Genomic DNA, 16,827 nt, shown 5'->3' on the forward strand with positions numbered 1-16,827 from the left:
CGTACTTTAGGACTATCCAATTAGAATCATTGTCATACTTCAGGACTATCCAATTAGAATCTGTCCCCTCCCCATGAACAAATGTAATAAATTCATTATGCAATGAAGCGAGGGAGGATCTAAGATGTCGGTAAATCACATTTAAAATACCCAATAAAATCATAATTGTACTATTTCCTCTGTTGCTACTATCTTAATGATAATTAATGTGTCATCTTTGCTAACGTGATTTAATGATAATATTTTAAAGAATCAAAATAAAGGGAAATGCATACTTTGAATAATGCAAGTAATCACAAGTTTTTCATAAATGATCTATCACACATCCACATTTATTAAATTTTCAGCAACGTCTACAAAACAATACAACTAAACATTTTCATTGAAGTCTAATAAATTATTTCTACAGTATAAACCAAACAAACAAATACAGTTCATTAACCTTGACATAATTCCAAACATTATTCAATATCTATTTAAAATATTTAATGTAAAATGCTAATAACAAAAACTTGTATCAGCGATATAGCACTACTTAAAAAAGGATTTCCCATTTTGAGTTTAGTATTTTGATTTCAACATAATTAAATAAAACATTTATTCAGATTTTGATTCAAGAATTAATTCAAGTTAAACGGTGTCACATGCAAAAAATAAACTTATTATATTGTGCAAAAAATAAAGTATGTTTTTGTGCAAAGTCTGTGTATTTAGCATGGTGCATAATACCTTTATTTTATTATGCTAAATTTTCTGCTAACTACAACTAAATCTAAGCTTCCTGATGACAAAAACAAAACCTATTTGCAGTAAAAATATTTTCTAATGACAGCTGATAGGGAATTAAAAGTTTAATTGAAAAGGTTGAAATGTTCTGAACTTGAGTTTAATTAAAGTCTTAATACCCATGCCAGCCATCTTAAAAAGACATTTAAATGCAAGCTTATAGAAGAAAAGTTTTATAGCTCTCAAGCAACATAATTTAACAAGAAAGTTATTTTAAAAACTGTCCTTCATTATTATTGCTCAGACTACAAATGTGATACCCTAAAAGGGTGGGAAAGAATCCTGTAAGAAACAGGACATTCTCAAAACATTCTCAATTTTTTTGAGCAACAAACCTATAATTTGGTACAGACAGAGCCATTCTGAATTTTTTATTTTTTTTTACAGGTGGGCCACCTCAGAACTTTTGTGTTTTTTTCTTTGTTAATTACACTAAATAAATGCTTCAAAATTATAATATATATATATTATATAATATATATTTGAATATATATATATTCCATAATATTTTTTCACTTAAAATTATGATATTGTATGTATACACTGTTCACACATTTTCTAGAATATTGTGGTTTGAAATATTGCAATATGCAGGTTTTAAAACATAAGCCTGATCTCTGATATTATTTTTAGCTTCAACAACCAATGACCAAAACTTTTAAGCTTATTGTCTGACTAGATTCTGCCACTCACATATGACTATTCCACTTGTGCTACTACTACCTTGAGTTTGTTCTTTGAGTTGCTAGCCAAGTAAAGAAAGTATCACACACTAGTTTAATAGTGTTTACTTCATATATTTAAATAACAATCAAAGTAGTCTTTATAATCATAAAGAGTAACATACCTATTACTTGTGAAACAAGTACAAGACATACCTTTATAGTATTGATTTTAATAGCTTATTTTCAATATATAAATAAATATATAAAACTTATTCAACTGTTTAGAAACAATATTAAATATTACTAATAGCATAATAAAACATTTTTGAGCAAGCTTAAAGCACAATTTCTTTATGCATTTGAGTTCTAACCCAAAACATTTCAGTTATATATTACAGTCAAACCTTCTTTTTGTTTATCTCATTGTTAACATTTTATGTAATAAAAGAAAAAATCAGTTAAAAACATGTGTTGCATGTGAAATAATGATGATGTATTCAGATGTAATTTCATGAACTGAGTCAATAACCATGTGGAAAAATTACCACTTAGTGCAAACTTTCACACTGATTTGTGGCTCACACAACTAGATACTCTTAAATATCAAAATATTTCTTAAACTTGAATTAATACAATTCTATTTAGCAATATAAAATTAATATTCAAAGCTGAAAAGTCTATACTTGATTTCTAAACCTCAAACATCTTATGTGAAATCCATTCTCTCTCTGTCATTTGTAAACTTAAATATGAAAGCCTTAGTCCATTACAAACATAATAGCTTCACATCCAAACAGTAAATCTTCATTCTTACTTCTACATTAAATTGGTGTCTCATTTTTTCTGGCAGTTGAATTTCCTTGCTAACACAGCATGGTTAATTGACATTCTATTTTATATTCTTTGCCCTTTTTATTTCCATATAAATAAGTTTTGATGAATACAAGACATTTTAAGCATACTTCATATCTTGTAGTTTATATTTTTGTTACATAGATCATTCTCCAGATTATGTTTAAGTTATGCAGTCACTAGATTCACATTGAACAATGAGATTAATATCATAGCAAAATAACTGCAGAAAGTTCTTAACCTATTAATTCACACATACCCAAGGTTTTCAGAGTTAAGTTGATATATTTTTTTAATTGCACCACAAACTTCAGGGAAAATATCAGTAAAATGAACAGCCAAGTTACTTTGTATGAAACTTTAAGTAACAAGAAATTATTCTTGAAAAAAACTCTAAACTAAGGAATTTAAATGTAAATACAGCTTTACACTTCCCAAAGGAATGTCTATAGATGACATTATATGATGTATTTGTCCTATAGTCAAATACAAAATTTATATAGAAAATATTTTCTGTGAAGAAAAAAAATCCACAAAACTAAAAAGACCCACACCTCCAGGACGTTGGATCAACACAGCTGTCACTTCAATATTTAATAATATTCATAGGAAAAGCAGTATATACAGCTACAGAGAGCAAAGATGACTAGCCAAATATTTCAGTTTCCTATTTGCCTTTGTGTCATCTTGGTACTTGGGTTGTCTTTTTTCTAATCTGTCAAATAAATAAAGATAACTTTAACAATCCAAAAGACAGTGCTTGTACCACATAAACAACTCATAATGTAATTATATTAATAAAGCTATATACACGAAGAACTGAAAACAGAAACACGAAATCTTTTAACAGGTGTTCTAACATGCCAAAAAACAAATGATCAGACACAGCATTTCAATTAATTGGAAATGTAGCATTATTCCAGACAGTTGTTTTCTGATGATAAAACACTTTACAAAAAGAAACTGAATTTGATAAGAGTGATATTAAGATGGTCTATATTCTAACAGTAAAATAAAAATAGCAGTAATATTGTGTGGTGTCTAAGACGGCCATTTTTCCAATATAAATATGTATCAGTTTGAGAAAATTGTCCTTATACATGTAAATACACATTAATGATGCTGTTGTAAGTACTGCTTCAACTGTGGCTACACTTTAACTAAACAAGTAAGCTAGTGATCTTATTGTTTTGAGACTGAAAGTGAACAAATGACTGAATGACCTACTTTTGATGAATAAGGCTAGTGTAATATTGAAACAGGCTCTTGCTGAGCCAACCAAAGGTACAAAACAGAACACTTAGTAAATAAAGCCATATAAGGACTTCTAAACTTATTTTGAGATATAGTCAACAGGTGATTTGAACACGATGAAATATCTACTGTAAGGTTTACATCATTTCAAAGCTCTAGATAAGTTTTTAGATAGTCTCATTTGCATTCTACCTAAAAATATCAAGTAAACTATTACTTTGTCCAAAACCTGTACCTGTTTTCATTTCTTTACATGTATTTTAACTCATTATATATTATGAGGCACAATAATGCTCCTCAAATTAGCTGGCATCTCCAACTGACCCCAAAAAACACATTTTTTTTGTCTCTCATTGCCAAAAGGAAAATTTGTATAAATTAAATTAGCCTTAATGTATGTAAAACATACAAGATAAAATTAGGTGTAAAATCTAATCTAGTGTTATATTTGGATGACATACATACACAGTTCCTGTATTCAATAAAATGTCCAAATTTCAAAAGTTTTATCTGTTGATTTAAACCTCCATTTCTACAGACTCTATTTTGTGTTAAATAAGTAAATGTCTTAGTCTGCTACACACATATTTTACTTCTAATGGCATTCATCCACACTTATCTTCACCTGGATATGATTAATTGCCATCCAATGAAGTTTATATAAAAAAATCAGATAAACAACATCACAGAAGTAAACAAAAAGCATTAGAAAAACCTTTTTATAAAATTTAGGAAAACAAAGCATACATTTAGAGATAGCTATCTTTATAACAACAAACCTTTTTAAGATTCACTCCTTTTTCATTTTTTGGTTTGTCACTTAATCCACGACTCTATAAAAGATATTCTTATCAGATATGCAAATATATGTAACAGCCAGAAGTTCTGATATACAAGAATTTATTTTGTTTCATGCTTTTAACAACAAACAGCAGTAAAAACATGTATACACACATTTATAAGGATTTCACAAAGATTAGTTTAAAGAGTTATTCAACAGATTTGTTTTTTTGTTAATTTCAAAACACTTTTGGCACTAATTTGTTATACAGTCGACAAAGAAAGCAGAAAATAATTTTAAAGTAAAAATAAATAAATATATTCTCAAATTTACTAACATTTTTCAGGTTATGAAAATTAAGTGTTTTTTTTTGTTGAATTTTACATAAAGCTACTCATGGGATGTCTGTACTAACCATTACTATTTCTGAAGTAATAGAATAGAAGTAAGACAACTAATCAACATCACTCACTGCCACCTACTGGGCTACTCTTTTACTAATAAATAGCAGGACTGGCATTATAACACCTCTACAGATAAAAGCACAGACATACTTGGTGACAGGATTTGATCCCATGACACTCAGGTTCAGAGTCAAGTGCTGTAACTCATAAGCAATGCTAGGCCTTGTACAAGTTGTAATTAAAATTATTAAAATTATCACACTTTAAAAATTTCCAGATTTGTATAAAAGTTCAAAGATTTATAAAAATTTAGATATATTACTAGTTCAGTTAAAAATGTTATAAGACAGTTACCCAATCTGTTAATTATTAATTTGAATTAACTGAATAATAAAATAAAAAAATATTGAACATGACTTTCAGATATTAATTGTTATAAATTTACATAACTTTAAAGCCTTAAATCAAGTGTAAGCATCTGGTTCAGTTCACATGTTTATATTTTACAATTTGTGTACATGTAAACTCCTTTAAACAACTTGATTATAGTTTCAAATTTGTGGATTGATTAATTTATTAACGAGCAAAATGAACTGTAGTATTTTTAATTTTTTTTAGAACAAAAATACAAAAGATATTATTAATTTTGTATTTATAATGACTATTACTTTTAAATGCTTACAATGAAGTTATTGTTATAAATGTGGATGTTAACTGTTCTCCTTGTATTGTAATTTTATTGGTGAGCATTTTTTAATATTTAAATTTATTTAAATAACAGACATATAGATGACTTTTTTGATTTGAATTATCAGATTGTTAATAATACATCCTCTTACAATGCACCTAGAAAATATTAAAACTGGCAAAGAAATACATTTAAAAAAAAACAAATGATTCAGTCAAATAATTTTTTTTCATAAACAGAACTCTTGCTATGGCTTTCTTTCACTCTATACTAAAACCGTTTTTCACCTATATGGAAAAAAAAATGATTTCAGTCTCTTAGATTTATAAAACTTGTATTAAAATGGAATATTTTATACTAAGGCTGATCTTTTATCCATGAAGAATTAAGCATAATACTTTTGCTAAAGTTCTCTAAAATATTTAAATATAAATATTATTAAATGTTACCAAATCTTTAAATAACATTATTGCAGAAGTTTTGTGGAAAGCTACTACAAAATTATTGCAGTAAAACACAAATACATTTAGTTTAAAATAGGTTACTACAGTTGCATCATGTCTGTCTCAGTACAAATTACATGTCAAGGTTAATTTCTATTTTACCATGTTCAGGTTAGCTAGGGAAATGATTTATGTAACTATACACATTTTTTTAACAGTACAGTTTGAAGATTGTTGTCTCAGCTTATATCAGTTTGTTACAACACTTTTAGAATTTGGAGGGAATATCCAAGTTTTCAGTTACTTAACAGTAGTAATTTTAATTAGATATGTTAGGTTTTAAATACCTATGGTAAGGTTATGTTAAACATTAGTTGCTTAAATAAGTTTAATTACCTACTAATAGCTTTTTCTACTAACTAATAATTAGACTTAGGTGATTCTATAGTCTACTTAAGATGACAACAGTTCATATTAGATTTTATTATACTGTTTATATTGCTATGTAATCATTATGGCTGGCTGGAATGCCTACTTGAGAAGGTAAGTTTCTGCTTATCAATCCCAATTATTACGTTGTAGAAACCTGTTTTATTTTAATACATCCATTTCATCAGGAAGTAATTACTATTCCAAGTTTTATATGTGAGAGTTGTGGGATTCAGCACCCAAACCTCCTCTTTATATATATATATTTTTTTTTTCCCACATAGGAGGCTTGCAAAGCCTAATTCTGATAAGCCTTATTACTGTTTGGGTCTGACTTATCTAAATAATGCTCTTTTAAAGTAAGTTTTACCCTTTTCCAAGTAATTTGACGTTTAATTTTTTATCTTGAAAGAGTGACACAATTCATGGATGCACACACATTATATGCATGTGTAAATATACATACATATATATAAATGTAGTAGGAAACTGTGAAACTCTTTTTATTTGAGAACAGATATCGTTATCTAATTACGTGTAATAAAGAAAAATGCTAAAGATTCTTTTTAAAAGACAACATACACTAGAAGGTTTCCTAATTAGGATTTATTAGCATGATATGTATGCAGAACCTAGAAACTTGTACAACATATTTCAAAACAATTATTTTAAAGCTTTGAAGAAGTATTTTAATAATGGTTGAAATTTAAGTAAACAAATAAGTTATTTCTCTATTTAAAGAACAAGTACTTTGTGGAAATTCATAAAACTTCATTTCATTATTCAGACAGTTTTCCCACTTTTAAAAATAGAGAACATGGACAATAATGAAAGGAAATTTAATTCAACAATATTTGAAAGTTGTTGTTTTTTTCAACTTAGTTTTTGCACTTTACTGCTGTTGATGAATTTTGACCCATAGGGGGCCATTTGGAACCTGAACGTACAAGAAACTAAAACAGTTTTATTCTCTCCCTTGAGAATGACAAACTTTTCTATCAAAATTAGTTGGAATTTTGTTAATTATTCAATCGTTTTTCAATTACTATACTTGTGTGCTATTACTGTTTTTGGTTATTTATCTAGCATCTATAAAACACATCTACTTAAAAAACTATGTAATTGATACACCTATACAGAGGTTGAATATGTTATATTAAAAGTTTCAGAGCTTCACCCAGTTGTTACAATCTATATCACCATATCTCATAATGTTCTACATGACAATAATGCATCTTAACAATATACCTATAGACTAGTTTCAATTGCAAAAGGCTCCATTATAAGATTGTCATTTTTCTAGCATACCATTCTTCCTTGCTTGATTTCAATAATCCATCTAGTGTGCAAAATGGCAGTTTCACAGCACCTGTTTCAATAGTCAGGCACTGCATTCAGGGACTTGACCAGTACATCCATGTCTGGAATAGTATGAATACTCATTGTATTCTCCTGCCATATGTGGTATGTGACAGTTAAACAGGAGGTATGACTGGATGCCTCACCTTGGTGAACCTATTTAATGTTAGCCTCTTTTTTTCCAGATGGAGATCTTCATTATATTGTGTAGAGTTGCCTGTAGATGACTTCTGTGACTGTTTATGGATTCTCATTTGTCACAAGTTACTACACCTTGCTTACCATAGCTGAAATACAACTTGTTTAAGGTCTCTTTCCAGATGGTTCTGGATCCATCAACTGATCATTATGCCTGTATTTTTTAATGCCATTATTAAAGTTCAAGAGATATTTCTATCCTTAATCAGAAAATATTTTTTATGATTTCAATGTATGAATATTTTGTGTTGAAAAGGGCTGTTGCACACTCTTCTAAAAAGTAACCAATTTTCAGTGGCATTACACTACCCATAAAATGCCAAAAAAAAAAGTCAAATTGTAGTTCTGATACATGCCGCTCCATTGTGACTTCCTACTGGTTATGGGTGTCATGCGACTTGGTTATTTGCATATTCAAAATCATTTTAACATAACACACTCATTTCTCTGACTGTATAAAGTACTAATAGCCACAGAAGAGGTAATAGAGATATGTTTTTGTAAATAATTAATAAAATGTTTTTATGTGCAGCATATTTTCTTAATATGTAAAGTATTGGTGATAGTTTTCTTTTCATTTTTACAAACGTAAAAAAAATCATAGTCTATGATCTTTAAATTTTAACTTTACTTGCTTAGTATTTCACTATCACAGCTATTGATATTCTACAATCTCACTAATTACTAATTCACTAATTCATTAATAACAATAGCTCCCTAGAAAGCTGTAATAGAGAAATATTGAGCTAATAAAGTTACAAATTTGAGATATAGGTCGTGATTTTATTTACACTAACTGAAATATCTCATAATAAGCTCCGGTTTGCATTAAACAAAATACAGAGTAACAGTTTTTCATGTTTCAATGCTTTATGCCTGATGTGAATTTTTTGTTGTTTTTCTTTAGCATTGCAAGATTGGTTTTATAACTTTTATAATTACGTTTTGAACAATAAAAAAATACACAGTATATACTTACTTTTAAGTAACCATAAAATGCTGAAGCATAGTGAGCTATACATAACTAGTATTATTAACATGATTGTAAATTTAAATTAGACTAGGCTTACAACACTATGAAAGTGGAGGTTAAAATGTTTTAAAAATATTTAGATTAGATGATTAATTTTTTGACATGTAGCAATAAGCTTAAGCTTGCTTAATTAGCAAGTAGGTAAAAAATTAGAACACTACTAAACATATTTAGTTTCTTACAGCATAAATAATTGTTCTCAAATATTTTATTCTGGATGTTTGTTTGTTTATTTGTTTTGGATTTTGCCCAAAGCAACACGAGTGCTGTCTGCACTACCCATCCCTAATTTAGCAGTGCAAGACTAAAGGGAAGGCAGCTAGTCATCACTGCCCACCACTTAAACTACTCTTTTAAAAATAAATAGCAGGATTGATCATCAGATTATAATACCCCCATGGGTGAAAGGGTGAGCATGTTTGGTGTGATGACAATTCAAACCCATGACCTTCAGATTATGAATCAAGCTGCCTAACCACCTGGTCATGCCAAGCCTTTTTATTCTGTAAGCAAAGTCTGAAACCTAAAGTTTCTAATAAGCAAAATCAATGAAACAATATGTTCTACGAAAGTTGATAATTACAAACCTTGCTATGTTTAAGAAGATATATGTAATAAACAACAACAAAATATAGCTACCTTTAAAGTTATTTTCTTCACTTTAAGACACAAATCGTCCTCCTCCGAGCTGTCTGATTCTTCACAGTCACTGACAGAAAACCAATAAAAATACTCATTATATTAAAGAATTGTCTGCTTCTGCAGTTCTCAGTATAATTATTTTACCTTAATGGTCTAAAGAAAATGAGGTGCTAGTTACTGACCATATAACTCTGTCTCCTCAGTTTAATCTAAATGTAGCAGAAATTAATAAATAGACTGAAAAATATAAACATCTTCATAAACAGTATACAACAGAAAGGTATATGTACATATATCATGCAATTTTTTGTACAGTTTCATAAATATATTGGGGGCTTACATTGTTGTTAGCTAGACAACTTGTACCTTTCTCAAAACAATAGCAAATGTAAGAATTATCAATATGAGCTTATTTAACTGGTAAACTATACATTTCAGTTTCTGAATCAGTACAAGTATGTTAGAGTTTGTCGACTGGGGTTTTCTTGTAAAATATAAACATGCAGCTACATAAAAATTTACATCAGTAACATAGTAGTATTTTCAATTAGCTTTATGATTACAACATGATTTTTCAAAAACAAATTTCTAACCTTAGGTTAAAACAATCCTGTATCATTTATCACTTGTTTCTTGTAGAAGCATCAATTCCAGCACAACATTATATTAAGGCTTCATTCACTATCATGGTTAGTAGCCTACATGATCACATTCAATTAATCTTTAACTGCTCAGGAATTTTTTTCACTAGATACTAATTAGTGTTTACTTTTTATTTGACATTTCAGCTACTAATCATCTTGAGAGAGTTCTTAGAATACATGTTTGTGGTGATAAGACTCAGGGAGGTCATAATGCTATCTATTACAAATTTGAATGAAATTGTCTTTTTTTTTTCTTGTAAAAGAAAGATATGATAACTTTAAATTTTACAGTAAATTAACCCAGTTGTGTATATTTGAAATGTCTGTACATAGAAGTTCAATGTGTCAAATCTGTTGACCACTCAGTGAAGTTATATACTGAAATTGTATTTCTCATAAGTACTTACCTTGCATTATGTAAATAGCTAGTCTCCTTCATTGCTTCCCTCAATGCACAAAAAACATTTACTGAACATGTCATAAGCTTTGATTCTCCCACTCATTTCAAATTGACTGATTTTAATGTGCTTTTCATAAAAATCATCATGTGTTACACACTCTCTTGACTCATGTGACTCCCTCTATTCAATTCTACTGAACTACCACTTTGAGCTTGAGAAGAAGATGGAAGCACAAATTTTCAGTGAGAAGGAATGATGTGAAGTGTAAGAGGAGGTAAGTATCCATTAGAATATATTTTCAGTGTATGGAAAGTTGTAGCTTCTTATCCTGTACATTACCTCCACACACATAAGTAGCTAGAATCCCACACTGAATTGATGGACGAACCAATGGGAGGAAAAGAAAGGAGTGTCTTTCAAAATTGTTTGAAGGACAGTCCCTAAGATGAGATAGTCAGATTCAAAGATTCGATGTGGGAGACCACACCAATTCTGAAACAGGTATAATCTTCAACCATCGAAGAAAGATGTCACACATATGGGCAGAAATATAGAACAGCACATCATAGTGGGAGAGAATTAAGGCCAAATAGTGACCAAATATTTATGAAACCCTACCATAAAAAATATAAAAGATGGTAAAATTAAAAGTATGTTTCCTAGATGTAGAGTGTCTAGAATGTGATGGACCTTACACAGCAAGTTAACAAAATCCAAAACCCACATTGTTTGGAACTGACATCCATGTGAGGGTAGGACGAAGATCATACTGCTGGTAAGTCAACTACAGTCCAAAATACAGCCACTGGTTACTGATATCCATGTGGGGGATAGAAAAGAGGATTATATCATCTTTATCTCAAATGCATGAGACCAGAGGGAATCTTGAACCCCCAACCACTGAATGAGCACATATTAATATACTGGATAGTTAAATCCAGTATCCAAAAAGTTGTCTGCACAATGCAAAGCATCTCCTTAAAATTTGAAACTGATCAGAACCTCTCCAAGTGCAATAACATCCTTGTAACAATAAGCATCGGCATCACTCACAACACTGATGAACCAACAAGGAGTATAAATGAAGGAAGAATACAGACATTTGTAAAACACATGTGAGGACTTAAATTAATTGGTTCAACTCTAAATCCAAAACCTATTCATTGGGAACTGAAATCCACATGAGGATAGAATGAGGGATCCCTTTCTGCTTTACCCATGTAGCACATGGGTGAGTACAGTCTAGGATGGGCAAACTTATGAAACGATTCGATCACGTGGATAAACCTACAAGCAATCTTGTGGAACACACCATCTTCACAGTGTACACTAAGTGGCTATAGAAATATAATATGTAAGTCAACCTGACCTTACATTATGACTGATTAAAAAATACCTAGACAGGCACCATTCTCCACATGACTCTTTAAAGTTTTAGAGAGGAAGGAATAATCATGTACAAAGTGTACATGAAACATTGGTGACAAATAAATCAGACCACCTACATCCACAGTCTAAAAAGAGAAGGAAATAAGTCATAAGGGAAAAGTGAAACAAAGTGCATAAGAGGGGGGCTAAAATAGAGGAAAAGTGAGGCAGTGAAAGACCAAATTATCATACCAATTTGAAAAGGTAATCTACCATGATGAAAAATAATTCTGAAAGGAGTGCAGCAACAGGTAAAGCATAGGAAAGGTAAACATCCTATGGGATCAGGAAAAACAAAAGGTGTGGTACAAGGCTGTCAAATAACCCGAGATCAAGGAGACAGAAGACTCCTAATCAAAAGCCAAGTGAGGAAATCCATATATAAGAAATAATGAATTGAACAAATATTCTAGTTTTGCTTCATTACCTGTGATTTACTCCCAACAAAAAGTTAATGTCTAGTTCTTTCTCCAACCAGTACCACCTGAAACTGTTTTTAACCAACTGTTAACTTCTCCAGCCCTCACTTCACCATGCAACTTGATAACTTTTGTCAATTTTTAAATTGATTACATCTTCAAATTATGCTTTTACAAATTTTAAATAATATTTTTTGTACAAAAATGCAAACTATGAGCACACCATTTCATAGTATCAAGGAAAATTAATTAACTAGCTTCTGAAAAGTCAAAAACAGCAATAGTTATATGCAAGATATTGAAACATATTGTTTGAGACTTAAATATGATGGTGTTGTTCACTTTGAGTATGTTTTAATTTTAAGTGTGTAATTTTAATATTAATATAAGCAATAGAGTATTACATTCTTCCCCCCAGTTCTCATACTTTCTCCCTAGGTTATTGTGAATCTTAGGTAACATAAACAATCTACACCAATTTATTTGATAAGAGAATTTCTTAAGGCTCAAGTTCAATTTATCATGTGAAAGGGACATATTAAAAACCATAAGACGAAACAAAACTATTTAAAAATTTAACACAAAAATACATTGTACTCCAATTAAAACTATTTAATGTTTTATTTACTTTAGAAAAAAATATTTGTTCATCAAGAAACCTTCCATTCTAAACCATATATTAATACTATTTCTTTATCATGATTTAATAAACAAACATAATTTTATTATTTTGTTACATCTGCATTAATGTTTGCCATATTGTATGTAAAATTAAGTTTGCGACTCTTTCTGTCAACATAACAAGAAGTCACAGTAAATATGTAGTTCAATCAACCCTTCAAACACTAATAAATCATTCACACACATAACAGAGATAAGTTATCACCAAAATATTAAAAAAAGACAACTAAATTTAAGAGAAGGAGGAACTCAGAAACTTATTGACAAGTGAAATAAAAATTTTAACATGCAAAGTAGCAAACTGTTAGTAAAATGTACAAGCTACTGATCACAAAAAATCAGATGTATTACAAAGGTATTTTTTACTTAAGATATGTCAGTGAACTGACAACATAAGCCTGGTCCTAGGGAATCAGGACCAGTCCTTTGTTAATATCTGACATTAAATGCATAATATTATGTTGAATGGCACTTTGTAAAAGGTCGAGGCATGTACATTTTAATTCCTTCCCATGCTCAGGGTTAAAACTGAGATGTTTCTCAACACTTGGGCAAAGAGGAGACTCACCTTGAATCAGCATTTTGCAACTTTTCACCAATAACTCCAGCTTTCAAATCCTGAAAAAAAGCAATACTTAAATTCTGTTCATCATGGACCTAATTACTTAACCACATACATGAATATGCATTTTGAAATGACAAGAAATAGGTAAGATTTGGAACATAACACAAAACATATAACACTAATGAAACATTTCAAAACCATGTGTCAGTCAAATACAGATTAAAAATAATATAATGTCATACATCAGGAATTTTCTATAATGCAAAGAAGATAAAAGATGTGTTATGTGTCAACAAATACATACAACTCTGTACATACACAGGAAAGCAACTGCAAAATAAGGTGAAAAGGTTACAATATTCCTGAAAATAAATTATTGTAAACAAAATTGTTTTCTTTGATAGTAAATTATTTCATACAGTTGGACAGTGTTAAATATTGTAAGAGATTAATCTGACTTTAGAGCTAGTTCTTGTATGCAGGAATATTAAAATTACAATTAATAGAACTAAACACAGTTAAAATGTAGTTTAACAATAAACTTCCTTAACTATTAATATTAAATTAAAATCATATGGAATTCAACGTATAAAAATGTACTAACTGTAACAAAGAAAATTGTACTTCTTTATAGAATGATTAAAATATAAACTCTTCACAAAAAATACTGTACTACATTGGACAAAATACTTGTAGTAGTGGTTAGATATTAACTTCATGTAATGGTGATCTTATAATGAATTGTTATTAAAATGCTTAGTAATCACTGGTAGCGAAGTACAGTCATTGATTCATCACTTTCAAACTTAGGTGTTTTTTTTGTTTTTTTCTGTTTTTTCTAGCAAATAACTTATTTCTAATCTATCTTCACAATACATTGCTAATATGTTTAAAGAAACTGTGGAATCACTGAAACATAAGTTTTGTTTTATCCCATTATTCATACAGAAGATAAAATTGTATTTACATTATATTGATGATACATGCTAAATATTTCATAAAATGATTTATAATACTGTAATCAATGATATGTTTATGAAACTCAATTACTCATAAATGGTAAAACCACCTTTCTAACATTATTATTTTTATTGATTCAATCCTTTTCATACCACTGCTTTCAACTTTTTTGCTACAATAAAAAAAAGAGATAAAAACTGAAAAATAAAATTCCACTAGACTACCACATTTCTTTTTAGTTCTAGTATAGTATCTCTAATATGTGACTTATGTATATTCATTCTTATTTATTTTGTTCTGCCAATGTAACTAGCAATCTTTTATTCACTTAGAAAAATTATTTGCTCAGCTGATTATTTCATTTCTTCATCTGTTTTTAAATAGCCTTCACATTATTTACAATTTAATGCATAACATACAAATATCCCTTCTCATTCTATGATAATATTCTTACTTTAGTTACTCAACATTCTACATAAAATTTTTGGCAAGCTTTTAAATACAACTTTGTGATTATTAAATAGCTTTTTGAAATTTTCATCAATCAAACTGACTTCATACTACATACATATCAATCAATACCAAAATTCAAACAATACAGAGCAACAAATGTAATATATTTTTAAAAGTTTTTTTTTTATTTCTACAAAACTATTTTTAGTAGATGTAAACTTCTCCTCACAGTATATATTAGATACTTACATAGAATTTTTAAGTTCAGTTAATCTAAGTTATCTTATTTCATTTTTGGAAAATGAGGAATATATTCGTTGGTTAAATTCACTGAAATAACTAATTCAGCATGTTTTGTATGATTATAAACATTCAAATATCAATATGAATTGGTGGGCCTCTTTTTGTGTGAATAGCAAACTTGTTTATAATTCTAAATAAATTAGATGGATGTATATTTTAAAATGTTATAGTTGCAAAGCCATATATATATATATGGAAAACAGAAATATTAACAATGAAAATGAATCTACATAGTCATGGTTCAGAAATCCCCTAACTAGTTCATTTGATTACATGATAACTAGCATTTTATTGAATGTATTAGAAATAAATATTGTAGTTTACTAGAACCTTAAAGTATATAATTTTTAGTGCTATAACAATGTAAATTAGCAGTATTAAAGCTATTCTATTAAGACATCTAAGGTAACATTTCTGGAAATAAAACAGAAATTTAAAACGTTTTTCAAATTTTGTATTTTATTTTATACTAGCTGGATGTAAGTTATGTAAATTCCTGATTAATGAAAGATTTAAAAAGTTACATCCCTTATATGTAATTGTAAAAAATCCAAAAATGATCACAAAAACCCAAAATACAAAATGTGAAACTGTAAATTTATATGTATCTCCCCATGGACCCAATGAACTTCCATACCAAATATGTAAAGATGCATCTTCAAAGGGTGAAGTAGTGGTAAAAAATACAAAAATGCTCAAAAAAACTACAAAATGCAAAACTGAAAATTCCTGCATGGACCTAATGAACCTTCATTCCAATTTTTGTGAAAATCTATCCACAACATGCAAAGTAGTTACTTGGGCACACAACAAACAATACTATTGTATTTATAAAGATACACAGATATTATATTTATACAGATACACATACAAAAATTAATTCTAGTAGTACAATTCCAAAAATACACCTACTTTCATGCCATCAATTGTACAGTATTCCAACAAAGCTTCACAAAAATGATGTCCGATAGCTTCATAATCAAAAGCTGTAAAATGATATCCTGCTAAGTCACCCTTAGAAGAACCAGCCAATGAAGCCTACAAAGCAGAAGCAGAACAAGTATTAATGTAAACTAATATCTTCAGTTTTAATATAACATCACCAAATTCTCTCATAAATACAACAAACAACAATGAAACTTACTCAATATTAAATACTACAAAACTGAGAAGACATGACTGATATGTTTCTATTCTATTTTCAAACTTTTCAGCTAAGTTGTTTTTACAACAATAACAGAGGACTATGTTTATGCTGAGTATTATTAATTTATTAAGTTTTGCCAGAAAATGTTAATCTAAACTTACATTATGCTTAAATGTGTTCAACACTGAACTGTCTAATTTATTTATTTTATCTTAATTTTTGCAACAAACTTTAAGGTGAATTTCAGTGCATGCTAATAAATTTCTAAACATATTTTTCTTATAACAATGAT

General features: G+C 29.0%; 1 pseudogene across 1 annotated transcript in view; it reads right to left on the reverse strand.

Moving 5' to 3' along the window:
• Positions 1 to 313: 313 nt before the first annotated feature.
• Positions 314 to 16,827, reverse strand: part of LOC143232309 (cytosolic carboxypeptidase 2-like) — a 63,256-nt pseudogene continuing 46,742 nt past the window's right edge. The window contains exons 17-21 of the transcript XR_013017490.1: positions 16,301 to 16,426; positions 13,676 to 13,725; positions 9,532 to 9,601; positions 4,337 to 4,390; positions 314 to 3,018 (exon numbers count right to left, since the gene is read on the reverse strand). The product of XR_013017490.1 is annotated as a cytosolic carboxypeptidase 2-like (transcript). The remainder of the gene's footprint in view (positions 3,019 to 4,336; positions 4,391 to 9,531; positions 9,602 to 13,675; positions 13,726 to 16,300; positions 16,427 to 16,827) is intronic.

The sequence above is a fragment of the Tachypleus tridentatus genome, chromosome 1 (genome assembly GCF_004210375.1).
Source record: "Tachypleus tridentatus isolate NWPU-2018 chromosome 1, ASM421037v1, whole genome shotgun sequence".
NCBI classification, from domain to species: Eukaryota; Metazoa; Arthropoda; class Merostomata; order Xiphosura; family Limulidae; genus Tachypleus; species Tachypleus tridentatus.